Genomic DNA, 18864 nt, shown 5'->3' on the forward strand with positions numbered 1-18864 from the left:
ACATAGTTTTTATGGCTGCCCAAATTTCAGCAGATGTCTGACTTAAGAAATATATTCTCCCTCACCTTCCTTCATTAACCAGAGAGGAACATTAGCAGTCAGTCCACTCCAGCCACTGGGAATAGTAATTAGTGCTTTAGTTTAGTGGTAATGGGATTATTACTTTTGAGTCTGCTGCGGAAGGTTTTGATGTCGTAAGCTTTTCATATTTTACAGATCATTGTTCTTCCCTGACATCTCCATCCTTCTGCTGCTGAGTCTCCAAGGGGCTAGTAAGCTCAGGAGCCATTGGATTCAGCTATTTTGACAGTGTTACACTCCCAATTGCTTTCTCTCATTTGAAAACTAAAGCCTTCTGTAGTGGATGTGTTCTCCTCCCATACAGAAGTTTGCATGACAAGTTATGGTTAATTGAGTGTTATGTTTTTTGTAGGAACTTTGGAAAACAACAGCTTATACTAGTTTTTTGAGTCCTAAAACATAACCTTGAAAATCAAGCCTTAAGTTTTCCGCATCTCAATACATGAACTATTCTGTGTGAACTGTTCTTATTCCTTCCACATGAAGAAGTTTTTAATAAAGCTTCTTAAACATTACAAAAACTCTCTTAATCCTAGTCATCTCAAGTTGTAAAATGCTTATATTCCACTTCAGCCTGTCTCACTGAACTCCTGTGCTATCAGAGCTCTGTATGATCTGATGAGATCTGATGAAATCTAATGAATCTAAATCTCTAATCCCAGTGACCACTCATCTGGGGCCTTCATGCTTCATGTGGATTAGGAGAGACCTTTCTGACTGCTGTGTTGGTGCCTAGGAACAGCGGTGATTTGGTGCATGTCAGTATAAAACCTAGATGCAAGCAGAGACATTCCAGTCCTAATGAAAGGGTTTGTTTTATCATATCTGATGTACTCGTGAAAGAGGCTGACTGTCCTCACACACATCTTAGCAGGAGACATCTTTACAGTTAAGTAGTCTTGTTGGGACCCTTCTTATTTGGCATGATTCTGCCTCTTGAATAAGGAGACCTAATTAACAAGGGCTTTAGCAGTATCTGAGGACAGAAAGACAGACTTGACTTAGCATAAAGTATTAGTTAAAATGCTGCCTGCTTTGGCAGTGACCTGGGGTTGTCTCCCTGACAATGGGTAATTGGTAGCAGCTAATAATGCTCAAGAGCTGCAGACACCAGTGTAACCAAGGGCAAGTGCTGGACTCCTCTCCAAGGGAAGATGATTGAAGTCTTGCTATTGACTGACATTTTCTGGTTACAGGAATGCAGAGAGGCATTTAGCCTCTCAGCATTGAATTCAAATAGCTTAAGCTGTGAGATGGGTTAAACCTGGAATTTGGGTGGTATTTTAACAAACACAGGGACCAGAAGATGAGAAACTCCGCTGACTATGAAATCCTCCTACACTGCCCACCTTGCAGGGAAATCACGAGCCAGGGTGAGATTCCCGAGACTTGCTGTGTGATGACTTCTCTCCCATCCCATTGGAATACTGCCATCTATTGACTGCTTTTGTTAGAGCCTGGTTCAGTTCTCTGCAAATATCCCAGGCCAAGCAGAAATCCAAACTGACAAAGATCTCGTGCAGAAGAAGCAGGCTGATTGGATCAAGAAACCGGCGTGATTTCTTGCTGTTAGTCTACCTCACTGATTAAGCAAGGAGCCTCCCTCCTAACAGAGGGAATTTATATATCAGGTGGTCTGATTTTAAGCAGTTTGAAAATGGTACTCTGCTTCCCTTACAGAGCTGTTTGAAGAAGCGTCTGTGTACTCTCTCTTCCCATCAAAATGCCAGAGAGGGTTTAGAATTCTCTTCCCTCCATCCCTTTAATCCTCAATTCTAGTATCAATCACTTGCTTTCCATAAGCTGGGAAAATGTTTCTGTGCTTCTTGTAGTTGAAGCCACATTGGCTCCAAAAAACAAAATCGTAGCATCATTCAGGTTGGAAAGACCTCTAAGCTCATCTAGTCCAACCTTTAACCTAGTACTGACGAGTCCACCACCAAACCAGGCTACCAAATTCTGCGTCTGCACATTTCTCTAAGACCTCCGGGGATGGTGACTCGACCACTGCCCTGGGCAGCCCGTTCCAATGCTGCACTGCCCTTTCAGCAAAGAAATTTCTCCTGACATCCAACCCAAACCTCCCCTGGCTCAACTTGAAATCCATCCATAGAATTGTGTAACTCGGTTTGGAGGGGAATGATGCTCAGAGAGGCTTCAAAGGACAAACTCGGTGGTGCAAACACACTCCTCACCAGGTCGTTGTCAGTCATGAAGCTGACTGCCATCTCCCTGTCTTCTCCTGTTCCTCATTGTCTGCGGGTTGTCTGTTCTGCGCTTCCTGTGAGATGTCTTGGAGCAGGAGCTGTCCTTTGTGGTTCATTTGTACAGTGCTTCCCAGGTGGGCCACAGGCCTGGATGCTGCTTCACTGCAAATATATCTGTATAACTGCTGGTTCTGTAAGGATGAGGATGATCAGAGGAGGACTTTCTGGTTCCTCTGGGAAGCTTTCCTGAGTCAGCACAGGGGCTGCTTGTAGAGTCCCACTCTGCCATGAGACAGCGCCCTGAGCAGGAAATCTTTTTAGGTTTCAGTTCTCCTGCGTGTAATGTTACCAAGTTTTCCAGCAGTTTTTCTGTCTGTTTGGGTTGAGTATACAGCTGAATTTACAGTGATACATTATACGCTATTCTTATGGCATTCCTCCACCTGTCCTGCTTTTAATCCTTGATAAATGAAGTATTAAGTCCTAATGGCATACCAGTAAATGGAAACTCCTGAAGAAATGAAAACAAGTAGCCCTTCTACCATTCTTCTTCACTGAATGCAATCCTAAATAATGAGATCCTAGTTCAAGCTGCTGTGGATGATACAGTGAAAGATTTTTCCTAAGTTTTTCCAGTGCATAATATACTCTGTTTTCCATTTTGTTTCAAGTATTTTTTTCAAAAGCAGTCACGTAAATTGTATTTTAATAGTTTGACTTTGGCAAATTTATCTTCCTGTATTATGTGAAGAGCTGAATGGTGCTTCCCTCGGCATGAACACCCCGTCTTTAATTGGAATGTAATTGTTTACCAAACCATTCCAACTAGAAGGGAAAATTACTATCATTTCGGTCTGTGGCTGCATACATTAGAGCACCCCTTTTACGGGAACTGAATTTAAGGAGAATAGGAACATTATCACAGATGATATATAAACAGAAAGCTATTATCATTAAACTGTCAACTGCAACTGAATTTGGATAACCAGTGTTAGTGGCAGCAAGAAATATGTAAATTACTTCGAGAATGTATCTGTCAGTTCAGACACTGTTTGTGGAACAGGGCATGCTTGGAAGCTTTGAGTTTCTGAGCATTTTAGGGATTGGAAGAAAAACGAGGTCATCTTGAACATTTGCAGTTATTTCTAGTCTCACTGGTACTGTTTTGCAAAAATTAGCAGTGCTAACCTGACTGTCAGATTCATTTTTGTCAGGTACAGTAACAGCGTGCAGACTTTGACCTCTTAAAGCGTCTTCGGTTGATAGATCTCCAGGCTCCCCCCAAAGGTGGCTACTTACTGGCACCCGCGTTTTACAGCAGGGAGAAGTTAACTAACTTAAATGGGATCATGCAGCAAAGCCAGGAAACGTGTCCTGAGCTGAATTTCTTAATTTCTAATTCCCAGTCCTGCTGTTAACCACTAGTTAAGTTACTCCTAATTACTTCTCTGAATCCTCCTTCAGTTTCAAGAGAATTAAATGTTCTTCTCAAAGTTGGTGCTACCATATGAAAATGAGTAAGAGTTTTTTCTGGCCTCCACATCATGGTTTCCAGATCAGACATGCCTGGCTTTCTTACTTTCTGTGCCAGTACCCCATGTTGTCAAATTTTCAGTTGCTTGTTATTAAAATTAGAGCCTTCTGTCTTATTTTTCTAAGTCACATTGTTAACGTAAATCTCACAGGTAATGTAAAGATCTGTTCTTTAAGTGTTGAGTGTACTTTATGAGACATAGGATAAATTCTAGTTAAATCCTGAAAGCTAGATTTTGTTTAAAAAAGGGAATCTTTTTTCCCTGCTCAGTGCTAGCTAGCACAAGAATTGGAAAGTGAAACTGATTGTAAATATAATATTTTAAATTATTTGAATCTGACCTTGTATATTTAAAATTTTCTAAGTAAACCTGGAGGCTTCAGCTGGGGGAGTGCTGGGAGGCAGCACAGTTAAAGATCCGTGGGATTGTCAGATTTCAGCACGGAGCTGCAGTTCAAACCACTGTGGATTTATTATGTGCATCAAACAGGAGACAGGAATGACAGGATAAAAGACATGGTGCTATGACCTGCTTCACTGAAAAGGACTCAGCAAGGCAGGGTATGGACTTTTTTTCCCTTTTTGAACTGAGTATGTTCCAGGGAGGTCTCTTTTTCAGAGCCTGTAGCTGTCTGAAGGATGGTTTTACAAAAAGGAAGAGGCGCAGGGCTCCTCAACAGCTTAATTCACATGCCGAGGCCGCTTCTCTTTAAAACTGTTAGTAATCCTGTTTTGGGTTTTGTGGAGTGTAGCATGGTTTGGCCTGCTTTTGATTGCTATCAAACTGACGTGACTGGACAGCAAAGTCCTCTTTTCCAGCAGGGTCCGTCTGGGCAGCAGCAAGGCTAGCTCTGGTGTGTGGCAGTAAGCAGAGATGGAACATGACCCGCTATTGTTAGCATCTGTTTGATGCTGCGCCCAAAAAGAATTAAGAGAGTTTGGTTAGCTCCTACAGGCCATGGATGCACACAGCCCCCAGTCAGATCCTATTTAACCTGCAGCGGGGGCAGCTTCCACCACGTGGGAACTGGCCACGAATCCCAGAAGTGCTCTGCCCCAGCTGCTGCTGAAACATATTCAGGAATACAGGGGAAATCACATTGTTGCTTCCCGTGTTTCTAAGGAAAATAAAGTCAAATACTGTGTATTTGCCAGGTGAGAAAGGAAAGCAAACATTTCAGCATGTCTAGCTCTGCAGTGAGTGGAAATTAGCTTGATTCCATTCATTAAGTCAAGCCAAATTTCTACACTTCTTTCAGGCGAGCAGGGCCCACTCCCTGGGAGTGTTCAGGGTCCAAAGGAGGCCAATGGCAGAAAATCCTTGGGGCTGCAGCGGGTCACAGCTTTGTGTCAGGACAGAGACCGGAGATGGACGAGGAGCGAGAGGGAGAGGGCAGCGCCACGGTTCCACGTCCCACAGAGCCTGGGCAGGCTTTCCTGGGAGAAGCTGCGTGCCTCCGTGACATTTTGGCTCTCCTTAGCTCTCCTGACTCCTCCACTCCTGTAGCAGCACTGTTGTAGCTGTACGAGAAATACCAACAGTTCCTTTGTGTTTTCATGGAGGGAGCCCATGGGAGGAATATTTAACATTTAGGCTGTAAGTAGGGCTAATAGGAAATGCTAATTCACATTTCATTCTTTTGATCAGTGTATATTGAATGATAATTACAGTGATAGTAGTTGGCACTTCTGTAGCACCTTTCATCTGAGACTGTTAAAGTGTTCTGCCAATCTCAATGAATTCAAGCTTGCAGTCACTGTGAGGTTGCAAATTATCATAATGCCTTAAACTGAACGGGGAAACTAAGGCTTGGAAAGATTATATGACTTTCCCCATCTTTCATAATCTGTGTAAGAGAGTTGGGATTGCATAGTGGTGGTGCTCGTCATCTTGTATAAGGAGCGGAAACAATCAAGGCATCACTTAAAGTGGTGAAAATGGTAAAAGCTCTCCAAAGCATGTTTGGCTTTTGTGGCAGTTTCACAATCTAGTATTTGCTTGCGTGCTCTGTTGTGTTTTGATCTGTTGCAATTGTCTGAATTCCCTCCGCAAAGACAGACAAACAATGCCAAGCTCTCGCTGGATTTTCCACCAACATACTTGGATCGATATCAATTTTTTTCAGTCTTCCATTTCCAAAGGATGATTTGAACAGAAACAACTACCTCCAAAATTACTTTAAAAATAAACAAATAAAAATGTTTAAAACTGTTTCCTGGAAGTCCAAATGCAAAATGCTAATTAATAGGCTCCAGGAAGACAAATGAATCTGACTAGCTTCACTTTTGTGAAATTAATGAAATGCTAAAAGTAAACAAACAAAAGCTTTAATTTGTTTAAGCCTCTAGGCACTGAAAAATTCTCAGGCTTCTGAGAACAGAGAAAAGAAGAACATTAAAATGTACAGCTTGCCAGTGTCCCTTTAATTTGTTTATGGGTCACAGATAAAGAATTGTACTGCAGATATAAAAGGTAGGATAATAAACACATTCAGTTTTCCCACTTTGAAAAGCATTGATATTGTGCTTTCAGAAAACAATTCAAGTAGTGCAAGGTATTATTTGAATCTCTTAGAGAGCTCCAGTAGACCATAAGCATCCATTTAATCAGGACCTTCATCTCTGAACTTTTTCCATTTGGAAACAAGCATTGCTTTAGCTCATGGATATTAAATACTTAGATATGAAATTGATGGTAATGGAATTAATAGAAAGGTGTGTCATTGCTGCAGTTATCGTTAAATGTCTTCCAAGTTTGTTCTTAGCTTCTGAGACAGATGTATGCCATGTTTTGAGCCATCATTTCTTGGACTTTGGTTGTGGCAGATGGCTCACATGCCATCTGTGTCCTCTGCTAAGAGCTTTGGGTGCTGGGGCAGGAAATCGGGTAAGCGTTTGCTCTGTCCCGGTGGGAAGCCATCGCCTGCGTTGTTTGCCCCTGTGGAAGTGCTGACTGAACATTACCAGGCATGCGAGAGCTTACGGCACTTTCTTTTGAGTAGGGCTGCTAAGTTAGATCATTTGTAAGTTGTTTTGGAGGTTTCTTCTTCCCATCCAAATCTCAAGCTGGCGCTGCGTAGTGTGAGGAGCTTCCTCCAGGTGGGGACACTGTTGTTCCAAACCAAGCACGGCTCCTCCGAGCAGCAGGTCTCTTTGGACGGTCAGGTGGTGATTACAGTCTCATGATGCTTGCAGTTGAATAACTTAATACTGTGGGTCTGCACGCAAACGTGTGTTAAGATGACATTGATTTCGGTATACTTTTTTCAAACTTCAGTTGCCATGGAAACAAGATTCACTTTCTCCTCCATACTGCCGCTGTTCCTCAGCACTGCACTGATAAGGAGTAGACTACATTTGTCCTCCCCACCCTCTTTTTTTCCTAGTGAGCAGTGATAGTAGTGGCTCAGGCATCAAGGGCAATTTGTGAAAGAGACGGTACGAGCTGCAAAGCCTTTCCCGAGGTATTCAGGTATTCCTGGGCCCTGGAGCTCTGCCAGCAACTTTCCTGTCTTTATCTTCCTCCGTAATTACAGTGGATCATATCTTACCTGCAACACTCTTCAAAGCACCAAGGAAATTAGCTCCAGAACTAATCACGTCTTTATTTCCTAAATAGCTCAGTGTAGTTATGTATATACTGTTCTGCAAATGGGATTCCCGGTGCTCAGCACAACCTGCCTCTGCTTGCCCTGCTCTCCTCCCTTCTCTCCTGCCAATTGCAAGATAATAGCCACGTATTTCCCATCGTGTGGCTTGGCTGTAGTAAATGATCGAGTTCCCGTGCCTCCTGTGCAACTGGTGGGAGGTTTGCCCCGATGTGTGTCCCAGGCTCTGACGCACAGAGCTGGGTCAGCTCGTGTCACGTTCAGACAGCAGCTGGGAGCCCCGAGGGGCTGCGCCACGGCTCTGCCTCCTTGCCGATGTCAGAGAGTTTCTGCTTGAGCTGCAGTGACCTCGGCAGCCCCCTGTTCCAAGACACAGGGGCAGTGTAAGGGAAGGTGTGTCCAGCTCTGTGCTCACCTGCTTCATGCAGATGTTGCAGGAATAGGTGGAATCTAGGATTAGTTTTCTTTCTAGAGCAATCTTAGATAGCAGTGTATTGTGTAGCTTAATACTGAGAGCAGAGATGGCAATGTCTGTAGATGTACTTGGGAAATGGGGATGTGGTAAAGAACAAGGCAGGAACTCAGCATGTCCAAGTAATGTTCCCGTATCCCTACATCCAGTCGCTTCTGGGCACTGTGATCCCCTTTGGGAAGAACAGGGTGAAAAAGGCGTCCATATACCTTGCCTGTGGTTCTGTACTGGGTCAAATCTAGGATTTTTTAAAGATTTACAAATAGTAATTCAAGCTGTGCTAATATAAGGAGAAAGGGGGACACCTTGGTTGGAAACGAGACTCAAAGTTGTACAACCGAAGTGACAGCTGGCTGAAGCGGAGTGCCAGCATGCAGGCCATGGTGCCTCCTTGTGTCAGACTTACTTTGAATGCTGCCTTCCTTGATAATTAGCAAGCGAGTCAAAAACACTTAAGGAATAAATGAATGAGAATTAAATCTGCCTGATAGAATAGAAATTTCCTGCTGGGTGACAAAATTCTGCTTTAAAGATAGTAAATCTACTGCTAATAATTAGGCAAGAAATAATCTCAGCTAAGACCCAAAAATAGGCTCTGCCACTTAAGATGTCTGTCTTATTATTTTGCAGAGGGATAAAACAACAGTGAACATAATTTTTGCCTCCAGTTCTTTCTCTGTTACATCTTTGACAAACTTTCAAGTTGAGTATCCTAAGAAACATAGTTGTCTGCCATGCAGTGTACTGGTACCTCGCAGCACATTCCTCACCGCCATAACCCAAAGGTCAGACACAAGGTACGAGCTTAGGAGGGAAAAGAAAGCAGTAAATATGGGTGAAATAGAAGGGAGTAGTCTTGGACTGTTTTTCATTAAAATTTAAATTGATGATTGAATATCTATGATTTCATCTGAAAAGTAGAGCCACTGGGTGATTTTCCATTTTATTTTGCATAGAGAGGGCAGGTAGAGACCTCACTTCCAGTCTCTAGATGGAGTTGTGAGTGTTTCTGGTCTCTGGTTCTATTTTAACTAGGAGGGGACTTACAGATTTTGAGAACTTTTTGACCAATTTAAAAACAACACCTTGAAGTTCTTGTGTTTTTTGTAGTATAATTTCAAGTAAAAAGATTCCTTCTACTTGATCCTAATTATTTATTGCCTGTTACAGTCTTAAGCTTTCTTAAACAAAAAGCTGTCTGATCTGCGTGTCATTATAGACAGAAAACCTCATGAAATCAAGGCTGGTTTACTTCTGTAAATGTCATATGTGTGTTATATTTATGCCTTCATTGTAATTTTTCTCCTTTTTTTCAAAGCTGTAAGCAGAAGGTGAATCAAACTGAAACACTCAAAAGATTTTCTTAAATTTTGAGATCAGGACAAATGAGCTTCATCTTAAGTGTTTTCACTATGTCTGGAAATTAAGTTGTCTAGAAAGGTAGATAGCGGAAAAACACAAGACTGATGTATTGTCTGAATTATAGTAAGTATTCACTGTACCTTTGCAGGAGTTAACATTTGTGTTTGATTGCAGATGTAATTATTGCTGAATACAAATGTTCCAATTTAAGCTTCAGAAATGTCGTGAAAGTCTTTGGAACCAAGACCATCTGCCTGAAACACGAGTTTCATATTTGAATGAGTAACTTTTACTGCAAAATTACACAATGGATCCCTACATTCAAAGGATAATAATAATTTTTTATTCTAAACATATCATCTACCAACTGCTTTTTAAAATTTATTAGTCTAGCAGCTGGTTTTGTAGAAAACGTGTTATTAAAACTACACAGGATTTGTCAATGAAAATGCCATGACTTGATGTTGATACCTTTCTGTAGACCTAGAGTTGGCCATGAAAGTTGTGGAAAAGTAGGTTCACTCTTCCAGTATTTGCTCTGCCTGGAAGGTTTCAAATGGCAGTGAGTAGGAAGAGCCTGATGACTAGATACAACATGATACCCACAAGCTGCCCCAAAGCCATAAATCAAAGTAGAGTAAGCACATATCAAACACGCTCATGAAGCGTTTTATTCTGTATCATATAGCAAAGGTGGACTTTAAAAGAGAACACTAATGCAAACAGATTTATGGAGATGGTTTTCTCATCTCCCCTGCGTGTTTATTGCTCATTTTGGAGAGCTTTGATACCTGTTTTAACACGAGGCGATGTATTTGAATAACTAGACTGCTGGCGTAGGAATGAAGCATTCCTGGGACGTGATCCTGGCTTTGCTGCTTATCTGCTGTGTAGTCGGTGTAGCAAATCACTTAGACACCTCTTCCTTCAAACTCATTTCCTCTGTGACCTGCCCAAAGAAGCTGCTTTGGCAGTATTTCCTGCCTGCTCTCCCACCTCTGCCCATGCTCCCTCATTTCTCTCCTTGTCAGACAGTAAGCTTGTTGAACCACGGGTCTTCCTCTGGACTTTTAGAAGGCGTATTTGCATTTCTGATATTGTAAAACAGTTAAGGTAGTCTGGTTTGTATGAAAATGTACCTTCTTTCCTTGAATCAAAGGGCAGAGTGCTTTATCATGACTACTTACACAGGGTAAGTGTCTGGTATAAATGGGCTGAGCCCCATGGTCAGCCACCCACTGGAGTTCTGCCCCACAGTGACTGTTTCAAAAGTGCAGCTCTTGAAAGCTGCTGGGCTTCTTAGGTTACAGCAAAAGCACCAAAGGACTGGAGTCAGGATGTCTATGTCTGTATGCCTTGCGCTGACTTCCGTGTCCTGGCAAGCAGGACGCTGTATATAGTTGTGTCCTAGCACCTTGTGCACGCGCTTGAAGTCTTAAGAACCTGCAGGTGTTTTTCCTTGGATGCCTTCTATAAAAAGTCTGAGTGATAGAAACCATCAATCTTTGCAGAGTTTGGTTGTTTTTCATGCCTGAATGGGATCACAAAGCATCCAAATATACACTCCTACCATGTCCTATAAATTCTTTATTTTATCTTTGGTGAAATCACAACTACATTTTAAAAGCAGGATGAATGTAATGATTCACAGTCAATATCAAGTGTTTAAGTCATTATTAAGCTACAAAAAGTATTGTAAAAGTTTAAATTTATAGGAGTGTGAATAATTTTCTGTCAGCTGGGGATTATTCCTTTTAATCTGAACGGCACTCATTCTCTCTGTATCTGAGGTTTCAAAAATAGTTGCCAGATTGAAATCTGTTGCTCTCCATTGTAAAATAAATCTTCTGTGTATACAGTGCATGGGAGACTGTAAGTGTGAAACTTACTACAGCTAATGAAAGTCAAATACTTAAAACTCTCTATGTCACAAACAGGTGAAGTCTCTGAACTCATTGGATATCGTTTCAGTGTTTTTAATAACAGTTTGGCTGCATATCTCCTGGATTTGGAGATTTTGTCTGAAGACACTTAAACTCTCAGGAGGCTAATCCAGTGAGGATGGTTCTTTAAAAAATGAATAGAAAATTGTTGTGGGATTTCTTAGGAGTCTAGAAATTAGTTTTATGCCTCTGACCTTCTACCTTGTGTTGGGTATTTGCTGACAAACTGGGTGCTTCCCCTGCAACATGTCGGTGCCAGGCCTTTAGTTGCTGTGCTTCTTGAGAAGCTGTGTCCAGAAGGATGGCAGGCATATCACCCTCTATCCCACAAACAAGAATGGCCTTTTCTTACATGCAGCCAAGGTAATTGCACAGCTCATCCAGGCTCACATGTAAGGTTTTACCAATGCATGCTGCCTGTAGGCTTTCTTTCAGAGGTCCTGGATCTATGAACAAGAGCGTACATCAGAAAGAAGCCGTTAACAGCATTGGATTGAAAATTACTGGAATGCAGTAGCTTGGTGTATATGTGACAGCCATTCTGGCTGGCTTTCCAGATTCAAGATTCAGCTGGTTTAACACGCAACCAATTGTCTGAAGTAAAGCAAATTAAAATGAATATTTAAGCTTTGATTTTTTTGGAAGAAAATCACTCTTGAAGCCCAAACTGGGGGAGTGAGCATGTTTTAGTTAATGATACTTTGAGGATGAAACTTCATCCCTACCAAAAAGACCCATGGCTTCTCCACATTAGATGATGAAGGGAACCAGCTCCTGCAAGGGGTTCTGGCGCAGCTTCTGTTCACCCTTGGGAAGCTGGCAGCCCTCAGCACTCACAGGGGGTGCTCTGCTTCTGTCGGGATTGTTCCTGCTAAAGAACAAACAGAGAAGTTTTGTGTATGAACAGTTTGCCCTCTTGGATGTTTGTGCCAGTTAAATAAGAAAACTGTTTCACCCCACTGAACTTCTTTCCCAGGTGGCATCCTTGCTTGGTTTCATCTAGGCAGTCTTTTTCTCATTGCTCCTCTCTCTGGGTAAACAACTGGTTTTGTTCTTCAGGGTTACTTGCATTCTACTTGCATCTCTGGTTCTGCATCATTCATCCCTGATTGCTCAATTACCCTTCTCCTACCTTCCTAAGGAATATTTATCTGTCTTGTTTGGATATGAAGTGTTGACAGTATGATAATTATGGAGCTGTGAACAAATAATCCAGAATAGCGGGGTTTTGTTCTAACAGGAGGACAAAAGAATCCAAATTGAAGAATTGGGTGATCCCTGAATAGCAATGTCTGTCGAACTGCAGGTGTGTTCAAGATTCTTCCCAGCAGTCGCATTCCTTCGCTCAGACTCTACTACTGCCCTGCCTGTTCCCTGGGCACGTTAGGGATGTCATCAGTGGTAGTCGGAGAGTGCAGAGAGGCTGCCCCGGGTTTTGGTTACTTCACCAGAGGGCCTTGGCTTGTGAATGTTTGTGGTAGGTTTTTGGTAGTTCTCTCAGCCAGGGACTAAGGGTGTGTGCTGGCTGAGGGGGACTATTTCAGAGGCTAGGAGAGGAGTCTTCCTCTAGTAGAAAAGAGCAGAAAAGGAACAGAGTGAAATTCTGCAAAGAAATATCTAGCTGAGTACCAGGAAAAATGACCCGAGAGAAGAGGCGTACCCAGCAGCGAGAGCTGCCAGGTTCTTTATCCAGGGCAGTGGGAGAAGACCCCGTGACCAAGACATTTTCAAGAAGATGGGTAAAATCTTCACAAAAATAGAACATTAGCAGCAATTCTTTATTGGCTAGAGATGGAAAAGGGATGAGATGACATGCATTGAAGTTACTACTTCTGTCTGTGATGTGCTGATACTTGCATGTATTACATTTGCCGTATTTTTAATTAACACTCAGTGCCTCTCATTTGACATAATTCCAGTTTTCATGACCTAGACAGACCCACACTATCCCTTTGGTGACCTCTGGGACTTCAGTGCATCTTCATCTGATTTTTCAAATGGACTGAACCAAGTATTTCCAATGACACTGCAAATTTGATTAATCCTTTGCCATAGAAGGGCAGTGTTGCTAAGCAGCACTTACCAACACGAGCTGTTTCTCACATTCCCGGACTGCTTTATGGCCTGGCTCACAGACATACCCTCATGAGCACTTAAGTGCTCTGTCTCTGTGTTTATTCTCAAACTCTGGATGCCAGAGCCCGTGTCTGACCACAGCATGTGGAACGGTACAATTTGAGCTTTCATTGCCATCTATCGCTGGATGCACAATATTTTTGCAGCTATTTTTTCATTCTTTTGTTTTTTATCTCAGTTCCGAGATGCGTATGTCACAGAGGGGCTTTCCTTATCCCTGTGGAATAATGCTTTAAGAGACCATCGGTCAGAGCAAGCTGGTGCTTCGTGGATGGATAGTGCGTACGCATACTCTCAGACCTAAAAGTTACTGCCTCATCTGCTTGTTTCTTTAGGGGCCCATGGGGTAACTGGGAAGAGTCCTGAGATTTACAAAATAAGATAGGGAAGGGTAAATTAAGGGACTTTGCACCCACTTGAACAAAGTTGTGCATTTAGCCTCCTCTAAACACAAAGGGTAATACATGTTAAGCTGTGTGCAAATTTCTGGGTCCAGAAGTAACAAACTGTTTTGGTTTTCCTTTTAAGTGCACATCTCTGTTGCTCTGCTGACTTTTGTAGTATATTTCTTTTTCTTGCCCTTGCCCTGGGCTTGCATATTAGGCAGGTCTTGTCAATTCAAACAAGCTGTTTTTTTCTTGTAGCAGAATTTGTGGTTATTGATTGATAAACTTGCAAGAACATAACTTCTTAAGGTTAATTCAGCAAGGATTCCCATGCTGATGTCCAGCTTCAAATGACGCTCTGGCTGACCGGCTCCTTCATACCATGTGCAGTACCGGCTTCACATATGCGAGAAATGCACTCTTCAGGGAAAGGACTCTATAGAGACTGTCTGTTTGGTCACCTCCTGAATGGAGCCCTTTATCACATCTGACAGGAAGAGAATTGGATGATAGGAAAATAACTTTTAACTTACAAGTTCAAATCAAAAGACCCGACAGTAATAAATTATAGATGAAGTGTTTGAAAGGATACATATACTTACAGGCACATGCCTCTGAACAAATAAAAAGTATTTGATCCATAAAGGTCAGTGCTGTACATGAAATTCCCTCCTTCCTTGTATCAGTGCCAGGAGACCACTCAGTGGATTACTTCACTTCTTGGGCTTTCAGGATGTGCATTTGATGCCTGAACTCACCCTCAGCTTCTTATGGTCCTTGTAGTAGTTTAATGCAGTCATGCTCTGCAAAGAGAATAGGAGAGCTGCACACTTAGATGTCTTTACGTGGTAATGAGCAATATCAGATACTGCCTGAAAATGGCTTCCATTTTATTTTGAAAGCTTAGGGTAACATGGGTAATTGTAGAAACAGGTAAACCCACTGTTTCTGTACATTTATGTCTCTAATACAGTATTAGCATTGGCAAGGTTCTGCTTGGTTCACAAATACAATTATAAATTACCCACTCTGTGGAGCCTCAGTAAAAGGATAATTCCATGGGCTGATAGATACTGTGCAAGACCACTATAAAAAACAGACCTGAAGTACTTTAATATTATCATTAAAAACAAATGGACAAAAACCTATTGTTCTAAAGCCCAGGGCAAAGACAGATCTGGTAGAAAAGATTTGCCCCCAGTTTTACTATAACTCTAAACTTATCCCTGATATACTAGGAAAAAATGGACACCTGATATAAAATACTACATTACACATTTATACTTGCAGCAAGTACTTATTTATGGCAGTTTCATTATGAGTAGCGAAAAAAATTCTGACATCCTCTCATATCCCTTGTAGTTGAGATTTGCTTGAACAGAAACAAAAAGCTATGGAAGAACTGTAAAAATAACCCCATCTGTTCACTGGTTCCTCTGATATGTCTTTACAGCGTTTGTTCTGCGTAGTCTTTGGATGAGGACCTGAGCCAGGACTTCTGCCTGCTTCTGCAGTGTCCCAGCTCGATCAGCACTGTGCAGATCCCCACGGCTCAGCCCCCTGCACACGCTCGCGCTTTGCCCCGTGCGTGTTTGGCCAGCCCTCCATGCTCTGCTGGGTTGTTGGGCTTAGCAAATGCTGAGATGCCAGAACTCTTCCAAACAAAGCTGCACTTGAAGCATCCAGCTTGATTTATCATCTATCTGTCTTTCTATGTAATTTCACATATATTATGTTTCCATGGTGCTGACTTTTTACCTTTCAAACTTTATCATGTGGGTTCACTGCAAGTGAACATTAATGGTGTGGGAGTCAGCTCCAGATACGTGAGACTTGCATCATTACTTGATATTTAATAAAACAGGAGATCAGGAGACAGACTCAGGATTTTGCTGTCTTCCGTGCTGTATTCATTTTAGCAGCCCTCCCTTTTTCTCTCTTTCCAGTTTTCTTACCCTTGGTCCAGAGCAAATGGAAGTACCCAGTTCCTGCATCTCAAAGGCATGCAGCTCTGATCAGTTGGCACATATGCTTTTAAAGTATTATATACAAAATATTCAAATATAACAAATACTCTTTCAGGGTCTAGAGTAATTGGAAATGCTAATGTTGATAAGCAGGAAAAATTAAAATGAAAATCTTACCTTCCTCTGTTTGCAGCAAAGACAGTGGCATCAGATTTGGAGCTTGTCCAAATATGCACGAAACAAAAAAACAAATCACAGCAGACTTAATTGTCCTGCTTGGAATTGTGGCTGTCCTGTTCTGGCTTACATAGCAGTGGCTGTGATTAAGCCATTCCTCTAAAGGATTTGTTTAGTTTTTTCCCTGCCTCTTTTCTTTGCATCTTATTATAACTTCAGTCAGCTCTTCTGATTCGAGCGATTGTATTCTGGGCTCGAGGATGGCAGAGTAAGAACTACAGAAACAAAACAAGAAAAGCAAGGCCCTTGCACCTAAAGCAGTGAAATCACGTGGCTGCACAGTAAGAACTCTGTGCACCCCTTTATTGCTAGGCTTGCTGAGTTCTGTGCCACGCTCCTCTGTGCGCTTTTATGCCTGGCAAACTTCCATACGACTGCGCAGCTTTGCCTGGTGCCGGATTCTTGACTAGAATAGTCTCTTTTCCAGTGACCCTTAAATATCTCATCTCATGCAGGAGAAATTAGGCTGTGCACAGGATGAATTTCTACAGTTAGTACCCCTGCTTGCATCTGAAAGGATTTCATGATTGACTTTATGCCCCCTGCCTACAAGAAGTTAGCATTAACCCAAGATTTGCTTCCTTGTATCCCAGCAGAACCTGAAAAGTCTTTGGGGCTAACCAAAGACAAATCTGTACTAAATGCAGCAGAAGCATTATTCTCATTTGTGCAAATTTTGCACTAGCTCAGAATGCACTAACGTGTGCAGTGCCGCACAGTAGCAGGAGGTTGGGTTGTGCACTGCCGGCAGCGCTGCTCCAGCCCGGTGGCTGCCGAGCGCCCCGGCTGTGGTGGGACCGGGCTCTGCCCGCGGCTGCGCTGGGGCTCGAGTAAGGGCCCTCAGCACCACAGCTGGTGGCAACTCGTCATTTGCTGCTGCTGCAAATTTAGAAGGGATCTTTTGGCTCTTCAGATTTCTGTTTATTGTCATTAAATGCAGTCTATTAACTTCTGAATTAAACTTTCCAGGTTAGCAGTTGAACTTTCTCTAAGATGTTTTTCCTGGTGGTAGGTGCTGCCCACACATAGGAAGACACAATTCTGCCACACACAGCTCGCAATATAAACTTAAAGGAGTATAAAGAACATGTAATATAAAGTGCCACACTTTAATTACTAGAAATCACAAGAATGCAATGAGGCTAGAGGAGTAGGCGATGTTCATAAGTTAGGATTAGCCTCATTCATGTAGAGATCAGGATCAAATGTGGTTTAAAGTCATAAACGAAGAAGAAATGGATGATGTACTTATGATCTCACCAGGAAAGCACGGCAGTTACACCCCAGGTTGGATTCTCTCTCCCTTGTCTTGCGGAGACCAGCTCCTCTCTCTTTTTCTCTTACCCCATGTAAAATTACAGAAGGCAGTAATTCACACATGAGAGTTCCTGCTATCTGGCGTGCACTACAGAGGTGCAGAGTATTGCTACAGCATTATAATTTATCAGCATTAAAATGTCTGACATATCATTCTCTCAATGAAGCTAGCAATGAAAACTGAAAATGGCACAGTGTGATCTCCTTCTGGTAGCAATGAATGTAAAAACAATGCGAAACAGAAGGAAAGTAATGTCTTATTGCAACCCTAAATTCTAATTTCCAAATCCTGCACGAATCATCTAACAGTTGTCGAGATGTGAAATATAAGGTAGTGAAAGAAAGCTGTGATCGTTTGTCACAGAAGGTCTTTGCTTTTTTCCTTCTCAATTCCCCATCCAGAGCTGAAAGACCTTAATAAGTGACTTGGTAATATTGTGACACGTTTGTGACTGGGCTGGCGGTGATAAGGGGCGGACACTGCTCACCAGTGGCATTTAGGGACATGTTGCATGGTTGGCCAGTTACATATTTTTGATTTTTGGTCCTTTCCTTCGCAGGAAGTTTTGGCTAGGCTCCATAGCAGGCAACCAATGGCCTGATCTAGCCAGAACAGGAGCATGAGGAGTTGGTATCAAAAGTATGATGCTGGCTGAGGTCCAAGTACAGAGGGAAATATCTTAGCGGTGTTCGAGGTAATGGAGGACATCCCCAAACCTGCTACTTCGGAGTCACATTGTTCTCTCCTGCTGTACCATCTGATGTTTCTCTTTAGCATAAAAATGAATTTCTGTAGAGGGTTTTATCACAGACAAACACTTCTGAAAGGCCTTTGTTATCTTTGGCGTTCCCTTCGTGTGAGGCGCGCGATGCAGCATGTAACTGGATGGCCTGTGCTGCACATCGGGCTTTTTCAATCAAGTACGTAGCTCCAGAGCAATACTCAGTTCACATAAATGCATGTTACGCACCTCATTTGTAAGTAAAGTGGCACTTAATAAACGTGAAACACCTATCTAGATGTTTCAGATTCTTGATGCACTTACAAACAGGAAAGCCGCTTCCATAACAAGAGCTGCCCAGACTGCCCCGGGAGATTTTGCAACCTGAGAAAGACACAATGTGAGCTATGAATATCCGAGGTGTGGAAGGAGCATTTAAATAGCACCAACAAATGACAGGCTACGTATAAGTCAGACTGTGATTATCTTTCTGCAAAACATATAAAGGAAATCAGTTTATAGAAGGGAGCTGCTAAGGGGTATGTGACCTATATCCCTTCCTTAGGGTTGATGGGAGAAACTGCTGGGACTCGTGGCGGGGGTCAGAGGAGTGCTCTGTGGGGACGTCTGGGATGCTGGCGTGGCACCCGGTGGGAAGATGCTGCTTCTTCTCACCTTGCCTTATGCCTGTCAAAATCGGTGCTTTTTCCAGTGGATATCTTACTCCCTCTCCTGGGGATGGGGAATGGAAGAGGCATGTGCAGAACCTCAGGTTGTGCGGGGATTTGCCAGGGATCGACCTGATTCAGTCTGACAGGGTGTAAAATGAGCGCTTCTTCGGGCTTCGCCACAAACTCCTGGTTTGCCTTTAAAACACCACCCATTTTCCCTG

At 42.5% G+C, this 18864-nt stretch overlaps 1 protein-coding gene across 11 annotated transcripts in view; it reads left to right on the top strand.

The window, feature by feature from the left end:
* Positions 1-18864, top strand: part of DAB2IP (DAB2 interacting protein) — a 224258-nt gene that overhangs the window by 94638 nt on the left and 110756 nt on the right. The window lies entirely within an intron of this gene.

This window comes from Anser anser (assembly GCF_964211835.1).
Source record: "Anser anser genome assembly, chromosome: 21".
In the NCBI taxonomy this organism is placed as follows: domain Eukaryota; kingdom Metazoa; phylum Chordata; class Aves; order Anseriformes; family Anatidae; genus Anser; species Anser anser.